Source organism: Polyodon spathula, chromosome 3, assembly GCF_017654505.1.
Source record: "Polyodon spathula isolate WHYD16114869_AA chromosome 3, ASM1765450v1, whole genome shotgun sequence".
In the NCBI taxonomy this organism is placed as follows: domain Eukaryota; kingdom Metazoa; phylum Chordata; class Actinopteri; order Acipenseriformes; family Polyodontidae; genus Polyodon; species Polyodon spathula.
In genome coordinates, this window is record NC_054536.1 from 41,188,718 (window position 1) to 41,204,857 (window position 16,140).

The following is a 16,140-nucleotide window of genomic DNA, read 5'->3' on the forward strand; positions in this document are numbered from 1 at the left end:
ACATGGCCTCAATGGCCACCTCCCCCCTTAAAAGCCCAAAAGTCCTGCACAAAGTCCTGGGCCAGGACCGGAGGCTTCAAGGGGCCCACAGGTCTTAAGGCTGTCAGCAGCAATGCTAACAGCGGGGTGGCATACTCCTGCCAGGGTAGTCCTGGCAGCGGAAAGGCTGCTTGGGGGGTGGTCTCCTGACCACCCCCTTCTTCGGAGCTGGCAGCTCCCCTTGGTGGGGCTCCGACCACAGTATTTCCGGCAGCGAAGAAGCTGCAGTGGGAGCAGGTCTCCTGACCTCCCCCACGATCTCCAGCAGCGAAAGTGCTGCAGTGGGAGCATGTCTCCTGACCTCCCCCACGATCTCCGGCAGCGAAACTGCTGCAGTGGGAGCAGGTCTCCTGACCTCCCCCACGATCTCCGGCAGCGAAACTGCTGCAGTGGGAGCAGGTCTCCTGACCTCACCCCACAATCTCCGGCAGCGAAACTGCTGCTGGGGTTGGTGGTCTCCAGACCTCCTCCCCCTTCTTCGTGGCCGGCAGCTCCCCTTGGTGCGGTTCCGGCCACAGTACTTCCTGCTGCAATGTGGAGCAACAGGCAACCCCAGGCGATGCGGAGCGGCGAGCATTCCCAGGCAAAGCAGTCCCAGCGACCCCCGGCGATGCTGAGCGGTGGGCAACCCCAGGCGATGCTGAGTGGCGGGCAACCCCCGGCGATGCTGAGCGGCGGGCAACCCCAAGCAGGTGATGGTGATGGGCAACGCAACCCCAGGCCAAGCGATGCAGTTCCAGCGACCCCAGGCGATGCGGAGCGACAGGCAACCCCAGGCGATGTGGAGCTACAGGCAACCCCAGGCGATGCCTGGCAGGTATCCTTGGGCGAAGCGTAGCAGGCATCTTTGGGCGAAGCGAGGCAGGCATCCTTGGCGAAGTGAGGCAGGCATCCTTGGATGAAGCGAGGCAGGCATCCTTGGCGAAGTGAGGCAGGCATCCTTGGACGAAGCGAGGCAGGCATCTTTGGGTGAAGCGAGGCAGGCATCTTTGGGTGAAGCGAGGCAGGCATCCTTGGGCGAAGCGAGGCAGGGAATCAGGACAAGCTGGGGTGCGGGTGTTGGCCCTCTTTTCGGCCACTGCGGCTGGGCGGTTCTTCCCCGTGCTTCCCTCAGCAGCCTATACAAGGGCTGCTGAGGACCGCCAGCATCTAGTCCTGGTCCTTCTGGTGCAGGGAGAGGCAGCTCCTGCTCCTCTCCCCCTGATGCCGATGGAGGCAGAGGCAGCTTCAGCTCCTCTCCTTGTGATGGTGGGGGAAGTGATACCAGCAGGCATTCACCCTCTGCTGGTGGGGGAAGTGATACCAGCAGGCATTCACCCTCTGCTGGCGGGGGAAGGGATACCAGCAGGCATTCATCCTCTGCTGGTGAGGGAAGTGATACCAGCAGGCATTCACCCTCTGCTGGTGGGGGAAGTGATACCAGCAGGCATTCACCCTCTGCTGGTGGACAGGGACCCAGCAGGCATTCACCCTCTGCTGGTGGACAGGGACCCAGCAGGCATTCACAATGGCTCCTCTCCCTCTGGAGGCAACACCAGCAGGCATTCTTCCCCTGCTGGTGGAGTATGGGGGGTGAACACTTTGCCTTCCTCTTCCCCTTTCCCCTTCTCTGCCTCCTCCTCACCTTCCTCTCCTGGGCCTCCAGGCGCTCTGGCTCCGGCTGCTGGTGTGGAAACTGCCCCCCTGTATCCGGGAGAGGGCAGTCAGCTACTCCATGCCCGTAGCGCTTGCACAGGAGGCACCATCCCCCCTGGCTCTCCCAAGCCTCCACAAATGCGTCCAGGTCCTCGTCCTGAATTTTCCTGGACGCAGTCATCTCAAACTGGAGCACCTGCTCTGGCTGCTGGGGAGGTTGCTGCTTCCTCTGGCCACTTTTTTCCATTTTTGTTTCCACACAAAACACCTCTCCTGGTCTGATACTTGGAGGTGCTGTTAAATCCCACGCAGGACACCACGTGTCACAGAGACGGCAGAAGTGGGCGGCGTCAGAACCAGGAAATGAATACACAAAACAGGACGGATGAAATGAAATGATGAAGACACTTGCTTGCGCCAGTTTATTGTAAATAAAAGGTTTAAACATACAGAAAAAAGGACATGGCACTTTATGCCAAAATAAATAGACACACAAAACGGACAATACTAGACAAACACGGTGAGCAGATAGACAGACTAACAAGTATGGTGCTGGTCCCACCAGCAAGCAATAGCAATTGATAATACGCGCTATTACTCCTCTCTCTCCCGTTCCCTACTCACGAACACCCAACCACAAGTGAGTAAAACGTGCATCTATATATACTGTTGTGCTGGGATTCAATTACTAATTAATTATTCACTTGAATCGCAGCACATGAATTAATTGTGTGCAACCTCGTTACAGTATAATCATAAATCTCGAAAAACTACTCGCTTCTAAATCATTTTTGTATTACTTTAGTATAAATGCATGTTAATTTGGATTCGTATGTTGTTTTTTTCTGACTGTGAACGAAAAGACACACTATTGCCCGTTTTCCCATTGGAAATAGTGATATTTTGAAATATCACTGTCTTGGTCACAAAAGCAAAGTTTGTGGGGAGTAATAGCCATTTTCTATACTTTTGAGGCATAAGCAATTAGGAAATAACACTTACTACCCAGGAACAAAAATTGTGTTACATAGTGTTATAGAAATGCTCTTTAATTTAGTGGGATTGAATTGCATTCGTGCCCATTCAATGTTACTGGTTAATTTGCCCAATAAACGATTAGTGCAGGCTACTGTTGTAGTCACTGCTGTCATGTCATCCATGTATGCTCGAATTGGTGGTAGTCTTATTCCAGAAGCTAAGCGCTCTCCTCCCACTACCCATGTTGATACCCTAATAATAACTTCCATTGCCATGGTAAAAGCCAGTGGAGAAATGGTAAATCCTGCCATTATTCCAACTTCTAGGCATTGCCATGTAGTGCTGAATTCTGAAGTTGAAAAACTAATTGCAACTCTCCAAAGTAGGCTTTCACTAAATTTGTTATTGTCATCGGTACGCTGAAAAAATCAAACACGGCCCAAAGAAGTTCATGTGGCACTGAACCAGATGCATTAGCCAAATCTAGGAATGTCACATGTAGTTCCTTCCTCTCCTTTTTTGCTGATTGAATTTGTTGCCAGGTTACGATGATGTGTTCTAGGCATCCTGGCAAACCTGGAATGGCTGTTTTTTGTACTGGAGTGTCAATGAAACAGTTCTTTAATAGGTAGGTTGACAATCTCTGCGCAATAATGCTGAAGAAAATCTTGCCTTCTATGTTTAACTCTTTGCGGTCCATTCATTCAGCACCTGCCAGGCAAGTCAGGTCCACTTTATTTTCACATGCGCTGTTTATTTTACACGCTCTGTTTAAAAAAAACTCAAAAAGCTCTGCAAATGTCTGTGATATTCTTTGAGCGCTGGATGCGGATGCAGCTACCTCCTTTGTTTATGTCTGCTTGTCTCTGTATGATGCAGCTGCTAGGGCTATTGCTCACATTTATCCAGCTTCTTTTCAACTGTTCCATTTAACCTTTAAAGTAAAACAGAGATCTGTGTTTACTGTGTCCCACGCAGTTTTCTCACAAGCTCTTGGCCATTTAACTCCAGGCTTGTGCCCGTTGAGGTTCTTTTCTCTCTTACACTGGTTCGTCTGACCGGGTTCGCAAGGATCATCACTGGTTGTATCCACGCAAGTCCTCCTCACGACTTAGACAGGGGTGCTGATATCCTGCGAACTGTGATTTGCTTCCTGTCGCTAGATTTCATTCGACTGACTTGACTGACTTCGTAAGAACAACTGATCAATGCGAGGCCCTTGTCCTTTCTCCCTCAATCATTTCATTCTCCCTTTATGAATCTTCAAACCCCTGACCGTTGTTGCCTTGCTCCAGCCACAGACACAAACCTGGAGTTCTAAGTCTTTGCTAACTGCAGATCTTGAACTAGTCTTTTGTGAAGTACTCTCCATTCTCATATCCGTTTCTGTTCCTAAGTCGTTAACCGCGTTATCCAATGTTCAATCATCTTCCGCCCCCGCTCTCGCACTCTAGGGGTATTTTTCTCTTTAATTTCTTAGAAGCCTTGGGCAGTGTCTCCAGCATCCTGTTTACCTTTGAAAACAAAGAGCTGGACACTGCCGACCAGGATAGCTAACCCTTGCCAGCCCCAATGGGGTCTCTTTCCTCCTGTCAGCTGTCTCTCCATGCTGTCACAAGGTCTTTCCCTTCTTGCCAGCTGCACTATTCACAACAGTCACTGGACGTATCCAGATCTTTATGATTTCCATTACATGAGAGTAGATGTTGAACTTCATGCTGGAGTAGTACTGTACAGCAGACACTCTACCCAAACAAGGGCACAACCCCACCCCCCAGCCGTCGGTCTTCCACATTGAAAAAGGCACTTTAGAGCATGCTTGTAATAGCAAAAATCTCTTAACTGTTGGCAGGTCAAATACAATTTCTGGCGCGTCAGATGCGTACCCGGCCCAAGCTGCCCATCCCTACAGCAATGACTCCATTCACTGTGCACACTGAGTGAACAGGAAAATATGAGTACTCCAGTTATTTCAACATTGTATCCAAAGTTAACTGTAGTAACACAAAAGAACACAAGACGGTTTATTGATGGTTTAAAATTTTGAGCCCCCATTATTTCACTCTAGCCCTAATGCCGGGCTTGGACCGAAGTGCAGTTGTCATTGCAATCAATTAACATAAATTAAATTTTTCAAGCTGTTTTAAAACAAAGTGTACGAATACTGGTGTTACACAAACAGAGCAGCAGGCACTATCAAATACATGATGTATTAATGTTTCTTTTAAGTGCCGATTGGTTGACCGAGGATGCATGATGCAAGTTTCAGCATTAATCACCTAGGCTACAGACAGACTGGGAAGCATTCTAACAAACGAATAACAGAGAAGATAAGGCATCTTCTGTATGATAAACAATGTTCTATACTTAATAACTGAGAAAGAAATCAGTACTGGGGAATCGCTTTGCCGACATAGATTTATTTAGCATAGGGGGAGCATGTTAGAAAACTTCTATCATTACAGCCAGCCTTGTGATTGTAAGTGATGTGAAATGAATACCATAATACGTGGATTTCAAACCAGTGTGCTTACTGTATGCTTATATGTAACTGTAACTTGCTCTTGCCTTCCTCCTGGGACATCTTTATAAACAAGCTCAAATAAAATTTTAAATAAAGTCAAATGAAATAAATGTCTATGGCAGTGTAATGGATCTGCTCCTAGCGGCTGATGAGTTAATAATAATGATATCAGCAGCACCTACCTCTTGACTACATGTCATTTCACTAAATGTGTATTTAGAATGAATATACTTTAAAAAGTTAAGGGAACAGTAAAATAAATACATGTATTTGTGATGCATTTTGAGGTTTCTCGTTAATAAATAAGTGATTCTGGAGGATACCCTTATAGTGTTGTTTTATATTTCTCACAGATTCTCCAGATCTGTCAAGACGCTGTTTATAATCTGATATTGTTATGTCACCAATACTGTAGTAGAACATATGCCAGCGCCTTCAGAACATTCCAACACACTTATCTACACACAATCTCTCATCTTGTCAATGCACCCCTTCAATTAGTTAACTAAAAATAACTCCTTTTGGCTAATGTGGGTATCTATATGTGAAATTGTATTACCCCTCTGTTTAAATGCATGCTATTCTAGAGTGAAATAGCCATCAATTTGGTATACTTGAAAGAAAATGCAAGGAAAAGCATTTATTTTTATACAATATGGGTCTTACAGATGAAAACCTAACTGTCCCATATAAATCAGTTTTTAAATAGGCTTCTGTTACTTTGGGCACTACAAATATCCCTATCTGGTGGCAATTTCCTGCATAATGTTATTCCTGGGGGGGGGGGGTAAATTCAAAATACAAGTAAAGCTGATCCACATTGTCTTTATCCATAGGCAACACAATACCAATGTTTATAGGAGCTCAATCAATCTGATGACATGGACTTACAAGAACACAAATGACCGAATCCGGTCATTGTAAAATTAAACTGAGAAATTCTATCATTTTTGACAGCTACAGCTCCTGCTTTTGTTTTCTCTGACTTGCATGTGACTATGCAAGTACCACTGCATTTTGTCAGTTCAGATGAATAAGTCAAATTGATAAACCTATACATGCCAGGATAAACCACAGCTAGAGCATTGTGCAGCAATGGAGAAACTTCATTGCATCAATCACTTCTCTGTGGTTATCCAGGGATTACCAATTATTGTAAAGCTGTTCTTATCATACTGAACTAGTTGGTCCCTTGCTGTTACAAGTGAATACATCTCAGAATAAATGTAAAGAATTTACAAATTAATTCAAATGCTTTGTATCAGAGAAGATCTCATTTGCAAGAGTTCCTTGACATATCCACTACAGTTACTGTATTCAAATTTCAATTTCCAAGAAGCATGTGGAACAATCAGCCACAAAAACTCAGCATAAATTTTCCTGACAAGAATAATAAAATGTCATACTCGTATGGAAGAAAAGCACGATGGAATGAAGTAGGCACCGTGGGACTACAAGTCCACTAAGCCACTGCATATGACATCATAAAGACGCTCCTTTTCAACATTGGGAAAAAAACACATCACTGATGTGGGACATGCGGATATTCCCTATTGCGTATCCCATATACCTGTGACCTACAGTAAAAGCTTTAATTTTACTCATGTATTTCATGATATATGAAAATGAAGAACACTATTAAATATGTCACTAACCCTGCTAGAAACATAATAAATGCAGTGTCTGCGAAGAACACATCCTAACCCAGCTATGAAAATGCCTTAAGTGTCTGCAGAATTTATTAGGTACTTCATTCGAATTCTTTCAAAAATTGACGTTGAATTAAATAGAAGCATTTGGTTCTTTAAAAAAAGTTCATCCTGTCACAAATTTGCAGCAGTGGAGCTATCTTCTGTTCCTCTGTTGTCAGACATTCTGCTTGCATTTTGCTTAGCAGAGCCAACAAATACATTTCAAGTGGGCAGGAAGCGATTTTAAAGAAGATTTAATGAAAATAGGCAGGCAATTTGTAGGAATATTTGGAAATACCCTGTGGCTAGTCATATTACTGGCAACATATTAGAAATATATTAGCAGCAGACTGCAGAGGGCAGAAAAAATACAATGTAATGAACAAATGTTTTATAGGTGGATAAATACATGCATATTTTACATTTAAAAAATGAACAAAGTATTTGGTGTGATTTTATGAATGTTAATATTTATTTAATCCATAAACCAAACAGAGCAGACTGTTTACAATCTTGATTGATACGTTTTTGTTTTAACAAATGCAGTAAGAAACGTGTATACAGTATTAAATTATTCAAGTATTACACCTTTTCAGCTGCAGTTCACAAGTAACTGACAGACAAATTCTAACAATGGTTAATTTGACTGTATTGTTCTTATGTTGTTTATACAGCAACTTTTTTTTTATACGTGACATTTTATTTCATAACTTATTTGCCAAAGCAAATAAAAATATTAGTACAGTATTCAGTATGACTTACCTTGCCTCCAAAATGTAGTGCACTTCTGAAATATGTAGGTTGGGGTAAAATCCTTGCAGGTAAAGTATGCCTGTCAGTTCTCGCTAATATCACTAGAGGGAGACTAACGTACAGATGAACTCCTGGTTTTACACTAACAGTAACAGAAGCAGTTCCTTTATATTTCCCCAGCCTGTGACGTCTTCTTCCAGCTTCAAACAGATATTGCACTCCCCCGCGTGGACAGTAAGTGCACTACAAACACTGTAGACCGGGGGGCTTTCAACCGGTGATTGGCGTACCCATGGGTGTCCTTCTAACATAAGAGGTACGCAGGATAACTCAGAAATGCAAACATTAAAATGAAAGTAAAAGAAAATAATGACCGATTTCATTATTATTTATTATATATAAATATTTATTATAAATATTTCATTTTTTCTTTCGCAGCTCAAAATTACAGCCTGACTAGTTGCAACATTTTTATCACCTGTACGCATGCTTGATTTCAATTGCTTTGTGTTTGATACGGACTAGATCCAGATTATCCTGTGTACCATTTCAAAAATGTATACATTTTTTACCTGGAAAAGAAAAACGAATGAAGAAAACACAAAACAGTCTACAGAAACTGGCAAGCCACATGAAGTTATTCTCATGGGTAATTTTGTTTGATCACTAAATATATATATATATATAAGATATATATATATATTATATGTATATATATATATATATATATGGTATTTTTTTTTTCTTTTTTCATGAGGTTCATGTTTTTATTTTGTAAACATTTCTTAATGGCACACGTAATTATGCAGAGTAAATGGCAACATGATAAACATCTGTGCAGACTGTTGCCAAATAGTTAAGCGAATACGTGTGTTTCTGAAGATATTCTGACACGGTTGTTTTCTGTGCATCCAAAGACGTGTAATTAAAAGTTTCGAGAGTTAATGTTTGGTATTATGTCCTAAACAAGCAGTTTGTCCGTCCCAAACTATTGTGAGATAAATTATATATTAATTAAAACTGGGGGGAATTAATTTGTTAATAAGATTACTTTTTATTGCAAGTGTGGTACCTGAAAATGAAATATATTTAAATATATTCTAAAATGTACTTTTTGCCCCAAAATATATTTTAAAATATATTACCAGACTTACCATATATTTAACACTCATTACAAAATATATAAACAAGCTTAAACCAAAAATATTTTTTCAATATCACTGTTAAAAAAAAAATATATATATATATATATATATATATATATATATATATATATATATATATATATATATATATATATATATATATATATATATATATATATATATATATATATATATATATATATATATATATATATATATATATATATATAACAAACATTATAATGATATTATATAATATATAGTAAGTGTTTGTATTTATAGTATATATCCTATGGCATAATGTGATATATAGCATATATGGTATAATATATTGTCACGCTTGCTGCTGCCCTCTAGAGTAGGTTTCAGATCCAAATGCTCTAGCTAAATAGAGGTTTTATTGAGGAATCCTTAATCAATCAAATAAGACAAAGGCATACATTTTGGTTTAATATTGACAGTATTTATTTGCAATTTGTAATTAATGTTTGCCATTCTTGTTACAGAAAATATTTAAGAGTTTCACAATGTTTAATTAAAAATATGATAGCTATTGGTGTAATTCAATATTTAAATGGAGACTTGAAGGTAATTAAAGAAACAGTACATTTTTAAATTAGTAATGGAAGACAAAGTTACTATATATTTGTGGTCGGGGCAAAGACATTACTTCATGTTATCCAGAAATTCAACCTAAGCCAGTTCTTTGTATCTGGACATTACTGCATATGGCTTTTAAATTGGGGGTTACTTTTGAAACATTGTTCTACTTCATTGTAGTTAATTCATTTAATTGCATCTAATAACCACTGGTGCAAAACATTTTTGAGTAATCTTGAAATGGATCAGTCTTTCACAGAGACCACAGTAACAACATAAAACCAGTGTATTACATTCCCTTTTTGTGCCATCTGTAAAAACAAAAAAGTTGCTTTAACAGCATTTTTTAAATCTGGACTGAAACAACAAAAATGTATTTAGTATGAAAACCATTGCTTTAGTTAAATATATTTTCAAGTGGCAGCAAATATTGTATACAGAAGTACAGGAAACAAACGCAATTCCATCACATCAGGAGCATTCTTCACATGAACTATTTCATCAAAGGCCCAGAACATTTTACTCTTCAACATAAGAGTTTGCTGGTACCCCCACATACATGCATTTTTGCATAGGCAGGTCAATAACAACACATTTCTGCTTAAGTAATGAAACTTCTGCCACTGTTTACGGGAATATCGTTGCTTTTCTATTGCTATTATATGAGAAACTATAATAGCAATAGAATGTGTCAGATTATCTTTGGCTAGTAATGGAACAGTTGCTTTTCTGTACACTTTAATTAAGGCATAATAATTATTTATACCTTCCACAACAAGGAAACAACAGACACAAACTACTCTTCTATCCTAAAGCAATACAGTGTAGCTGTTGTGCTTTTTCTCTGCTGCTCATTTTGGAGTGATAGTATTTTTCATCTACAATCATTTTCCCATATAATTCAACCCCGTGTTTTCTGTTACTAAGCATTTCTCTTGTAGAGCAAGTAGGTCTTCCTCCTGACGTAAAAACAAAAAGCTGCCAATTTCAAGATTGATCCCAACTTTTTCTGCACGGTTCACATTTTGCTTGCCATTCAATTTAAAAAACAATGCTTCACAAGATGGGCTGCTTTTCTGCATGCAACTAATTGACAATAAAGGCAGTGCTCTCATATATGTGAAGGTTTTCATTATTTGTATGGGAACCCCCTGTGTGCCATAAAAAAAAGTTTGAGGATCTCTCCAGCAAAGGACTCAAACACGAAGGCAGAATGTGCCCACGACGACCCCCAGTTTTTGACACTGTCAGTTAAGTGGAGACAAAGATGTACATTCATTGTCACATTCTCATCACCATAGAGCTCTTCAAACCTTACCACAAAATGAATTGCAACTTCCTCACAGTGTTTAATATATCCATAGTTAAAGTGTAAACAAGCTCCACCAAAAGCAACCAGTGCTGGTAGTAGGCTAATCCTTAACTTCCTTTTAGGACAACTGGACTATAAAACAGAAGCCAATTCCTGAATTCACTCGCTTCCCAGTATTTTCTTTGTGACAAAGATCTTGGAGTTCTTGAAATACTGCAAGGAGGTGTGATTTTGAGAAGAAAGTTATCCAGCTCTGTCACCCTAAGCCCAATATACCAAAGAGATTCATGATTTTGTGTGTCTAACAACAAAGAAGTTAGCTGTCTGACCACACCAAGAGAGACAGAATATATGTAATTAGGGGGTCCACTAGCAATAAAGTTAAAGGAAGGCAAATTCATCAATATGCTAGGGCCTTTAATGCCACATACATTAGTGTCAATAGAAAGGGCTTGCTCAGCAGAGCTGAAAGTGAAGTGGTCATCTCTATCTGCAGTGACTCGGTATGGGTAAACCCTTACAGTACTTCTTCCTTTCGGTATGTGTCTTCCTGGATGTAAGCAGTAGCCAGAACTGTGTTTTCCATTGAACTAAGTCATATTTTGTAATATAGGTTGAGCAACTGACCACAGATCATAATATTTTTTGATCTAATTTAGAGTGGTAATTCATTGACCATAGCCTACAATTTGAGGATTTAAAAACTGGAATTCCATCAAAATTTAAGCTCAGTGAAAGGTTATCTGGGTTGCTCAGTGGCTTCCAACTGCCTGATAGATCACTGTATCAAAATATATAGATCACCATCAAAAATATCTTCAGTGTTGTCTTTATCAGTTTTTGTTCTTGTATTGCAATTAATCAATGCCGGGCCAATGTTTTCAGTTTCCAACAGCATTTTCAGCTGAGACTCAAGAGATAAATATATTAAGTAATTTTCCTTGTGTATTTTTTGTTCTTTTGTCCAGCAGTAGAACATGCATCACATATTCCTTGTTCAATTGTTCCAAGATAGAAATTGCAAACTTTGCAAAATGCATGGAACTGAATCTTTTCCTTTAAACAAGAAAGAGATTTGAGGAAAATATACTTTGATAATGGCACAGATTGAACAGGACAATGTAAATTAATTCAATCTAGTAAATCAGATAATGCAACACCTGTTATGTTTCAATATGAAGGACAAGATAAGAGTAAAACTCTGATTATAAGTAATATCACTTCCATCATACAAATGTGTATCATCATCGTCAAGAAGTATATGGTGATGGATACCATCTGAAAGTGCTTCCATTTCCTCTAAATTCTGGGCTGTGATTGGTTAAAACTTAATCGGAGGAGCATGTAGTTAACTCTTACCCTCACATCCCTACACCACAGGGCAATAGTTTCCATCTTACATGTGGATTGGTCAGTGGATCACTGTTAGCCCTGCCCCTTTTATACGTATGAAGGTTGGTACATAAGCAAGCAGTAGTAGCCTACATACAATATATGCTGTTGAATATAAGGTTTAGTAAAGTATCAGCTTCTGTCTAAAACCTTAATATATTAAATGCGTTTAAGCAAAAAAGTTATAGGGAATACAAATGTACCTCTTTAAAATCATTCAAATGGTTTAGTAAAATAATCAAATATAAAGCTGAAGACTGATACCCAATGGTGAATATATATTCCAAAACATCTCTTCCTTTTCCTTCCTGACCCTCATCTGATATGTCTATTTTACTCCATCAACCTCCTCTGCCAAGACCCTTGACAACCTTGATCCTTACCTCTTTTACTCCCTGCATATCTCTTCCCTAGCATGCTCTTACCACTTCTTCCTGAGCAACATATACAGATTATGCCCTTTCTTTACTATCTACTGTACTTCATTCTTCTCCAACCTTGTCCACGTGGTGCAACCAACTACTAACAGACTTCATTGCTTCTGACCAACTGTTCACACTACTTATACGTCTCTACTGTATCCTACCATATTGAACAGTATCACTGGAATTATCACTTGAAACATTTTAAAGTCACCTTGGATTAAGGCGTCTACCAAATGAGTTAAATTGATTAGATTTTGTATTCTGTAGGTGCAACCCAGACAATGTTCCCTGGAGCGAAAAGGTCTGATATTGGAAGAGCAATGAAAGGAAAAATAAATGAGATGCGATACAAGTCTCGCCAAGTAACCCAGCCATAACCTGTGGAGAAGACTTTTTTTTTTTTTTTTTTTACTTCCCGTTTTGGATGATTCTGGTTTTCTAAGTAAATACCACTGTACATGTTTGGTTCTCATACTTGAAAACTAAGCCCCTAAAATGTAACCTGATAAGGAGGCAGTTTTTTGTTTTAGAAACTGATGGTCATTTTTGATAACTGAACTTTAAAATAGTAAAAGTAATGCTTTGTACATTGTTTTTTTTTTTTTTTTTTCATTTTTATGTTAACTAGTTGCATAAATATATTGGTAATTTTATTTATTCAAATTTTTGTGAGGTAAATCTGTGAACAACTTTAAGCTTAAGCTTGTTTTTAAAATAGTTCCTTGACCAAGGTGCACTATGAATTTGGATTTCAGTTTTCTACAAAAACAAATAGTTTCAAATGTACACACAACTGATTGCTACAGAAAGAACATTATTTATATTATAGAATATGTTAAATATTGTTCTTTATACATACATTCTATTGCTACAATTATCTATACATTAATGTACACTACTGGTAGAAATTATGGATACAAATGTACAGGATGACTGCGGTTTTTATTGTCCATTTTTCCTCTGACCCTCTACATACAAAATATAATAGTTGCCTGAAATGTTCTCTTTTTTTATAGAAAGTAGAACCATCTCACTAATACACTATTGATTTTTCTTTAAAAAAAAAAAAACATGATGAATTCCTCATTATATTTATTAAGGGTCCAATTGAGGAAACATGGGAAGTAAATTTGACACCACCAGTCATTCTGTAAATCATTTGTTGTACCTGTAATTTCAGTTGCTACTCTAGTTAGTTAGCTATACATAATTGTAGTTCACAAACTATAATGTTTTTAATACAGTTTCACAATGTATTCATCAGTATATGTGAAATATATTTGCCGTATAAATATATTACAATATATTTGTCAATATATTTAAATTATATTTACATTATAAGTATACATATATTTATTATTACAATATATTTATCAATACCTTTAAAATATATTAACAGTATAAAATATTATATAATGTATATGGTAATGTTATATAAAATATTATATAAATGTTCATATATATTATATATATACATATATATATAATATATATATATATATATATATATATATATATATATATATATATATATATATATATATATATATATATATATATATATATATATATATATATATATATATAAAAATGGCATATTTTACAATATATTTTTTATATAAGTATATTTATAGTAACAATATATTATCCCTTATATAAAACCACATATTTTACAATATATTTTTTATATAAGTATATGAAAATGGCAATAATTTGTATATGGTGATATATATTTAATAAGTATAAGTGTGGACAAACATGGATTGAAAAAAAATTGCAGTTTTCAGGCACGTAATATACACATTTATATCGGGATGGGGTAAAAGCCAGAAGACGACGGAACGGCCTGGTGTTGTGTCAAATAATGCCATCTGGCAGTATTTGGCACTGCCAGCACAATTGTGTCTCATTGAAGATTACAAGTAACAATCTGCAACAGATTGTAGAACCATATATTTTAATTGTGTTGTATTCTTTGTTTTTGGGAAAATATATATATATATTAGATAGATCGACAGATATGCCAAACAACATAATTGATTTATTAGTTAATTATGACCTTGTCACAAAGACGGCCGGAGTGGATATCGTCAGACCAGAGCCAGGAAATGAGCAACAGAGAGGTGGAGTTTGGTGGAGCTAAGCGAATGGTCTCGCTCAGCATTTAATGAATGAACAGACAGACAGAAAATAAACGGTTGTAACAAACAAAAACAGGACACGGCACATTCACCAAAATAAAAAGACAAACAAAACTGTTGTCATCAAAGATACAGAAAATCAGACGGGGCAAATACTTTTTCACAACACTAATTTATATATGCCAGGTGGAGCTGTAAATAACCACATCGTCGATATAAGCTGCCGCATATTCACAATGTGGATGTAAAACCTGGTCCATGAGTCTCTGAAAAGCAGAGGGCACACCATGAAGCCCAAACGGCATGGTTGTGAAATGAAACAGCCCATCTGGTATTGAAATGCGGTTTTCTCTCTAGAACTACGGGTTAATGAGATCTGCCAGTAAACCTTCGTTGGGTCCAAAGTGGAAATAAACCTTGCAGTCCCCAGTCTATCTAGAAGCTCATCAACCTGAGGCATGGGGTACGCATCGAACTTAACAATATCGTTCACCTTCCAGAAGTCCACACAAAAGTGGTTGGTGCAGTCCTTTTTGGCCACTATCACAATTGGACCGCACCACTCGCCCCTGGAAGGTTCAATCAACTCAAATTCGAGCATCAACCACACCTCTTTGCAAACACCACTTCGTCAACGTTCTAGGATCCGATAAGTTCTCTCTCACTCCGTGACATCTGGGGGAGAGATCATGGTATATTCAACAAGGTTAGTTCTACTGGGCACATCAGAAAACATCATTGAACTCCTCAATTAACTCATGCAGTTCACGTTGCTAATCAGGAAGTAACTGTTCCCCCATCGAAATGTCTTTTGTGATAGAGGCCTCTAGACCGGGACTTAAAGCATCCTGCACTTCCTCTGGGGCTATAAATAAGGCCTCCCTCGCCTGCTAGGCTTTAATTTATATGATAAATTCCCTTTTCATTACAGCGATCGGGCTGTCTAATTTCATAATTCACCTTTCCTATAGCCCAAATCACTTCATATGGCCCCTGTCATTTAGCACATAGTTTAGATTCTGAGGAGGGAAGCAGCAGCATTACTTTATTTCCTGGTTGAAAGCTTTGAATTTGTGCATTTCTATTGTAATGCTGCTGTTGCCGGTGCTGAACCAATTTCAGGTTGGCCTGGTCCAAATGACTGACCAAATCTAGGCAATCCCTGAGTAGGAGCATATGCTGCACTACATTTTTGGACAAGCCTTTGTGCTCCTCCCACCCCTCTCAGCAGTTGGAGAATGCCGTGATGCTGTCAGCCATACAAGAGCTCAAAGGGCGAGAACCCTGACAAACTCTGTGGCACATTTTTCACTGCAAAAAGAAGATAGGGAAGAAATGATGCCCAATGTTTTTGATCTTGATTCACAAATTGTGTCAGCATCTGCTTTAGGTCTGAATAAAGCGTTCTACCAAACCATCTGTATGTGGATGATAAACACGTGTCTTGATGGGATGTATTTTTAGTATTTTGTAAACTTGCTGTAACATATTAGGCAGGAAGTTAG

General features: G+C 38.7%; 1 protein-coding gene across 1 annotated transcript in view; it reads right to left on the bottom strand.

The window, feature by feature from the left end:
• Positions 1-7,743, bottom strand: part of si:dkey-225n22.4 (collagen alpha-1(XXI) chain) — a 99,955-nt gene extending 92,212 nt beyond the window's left edge. The window contains exon 1 of the mRNA XM_041245254.1: positions 7,630-7,743. The gene's annotated coding sequence lies outside the window, so the exon portion shown is untranslated. The remainder of the gene's footprint in view (positions 1-7,629) is intronic.
• Between the last annotated feature and the right edge of the window lie 8,397 nt (positions 7,744-16,140).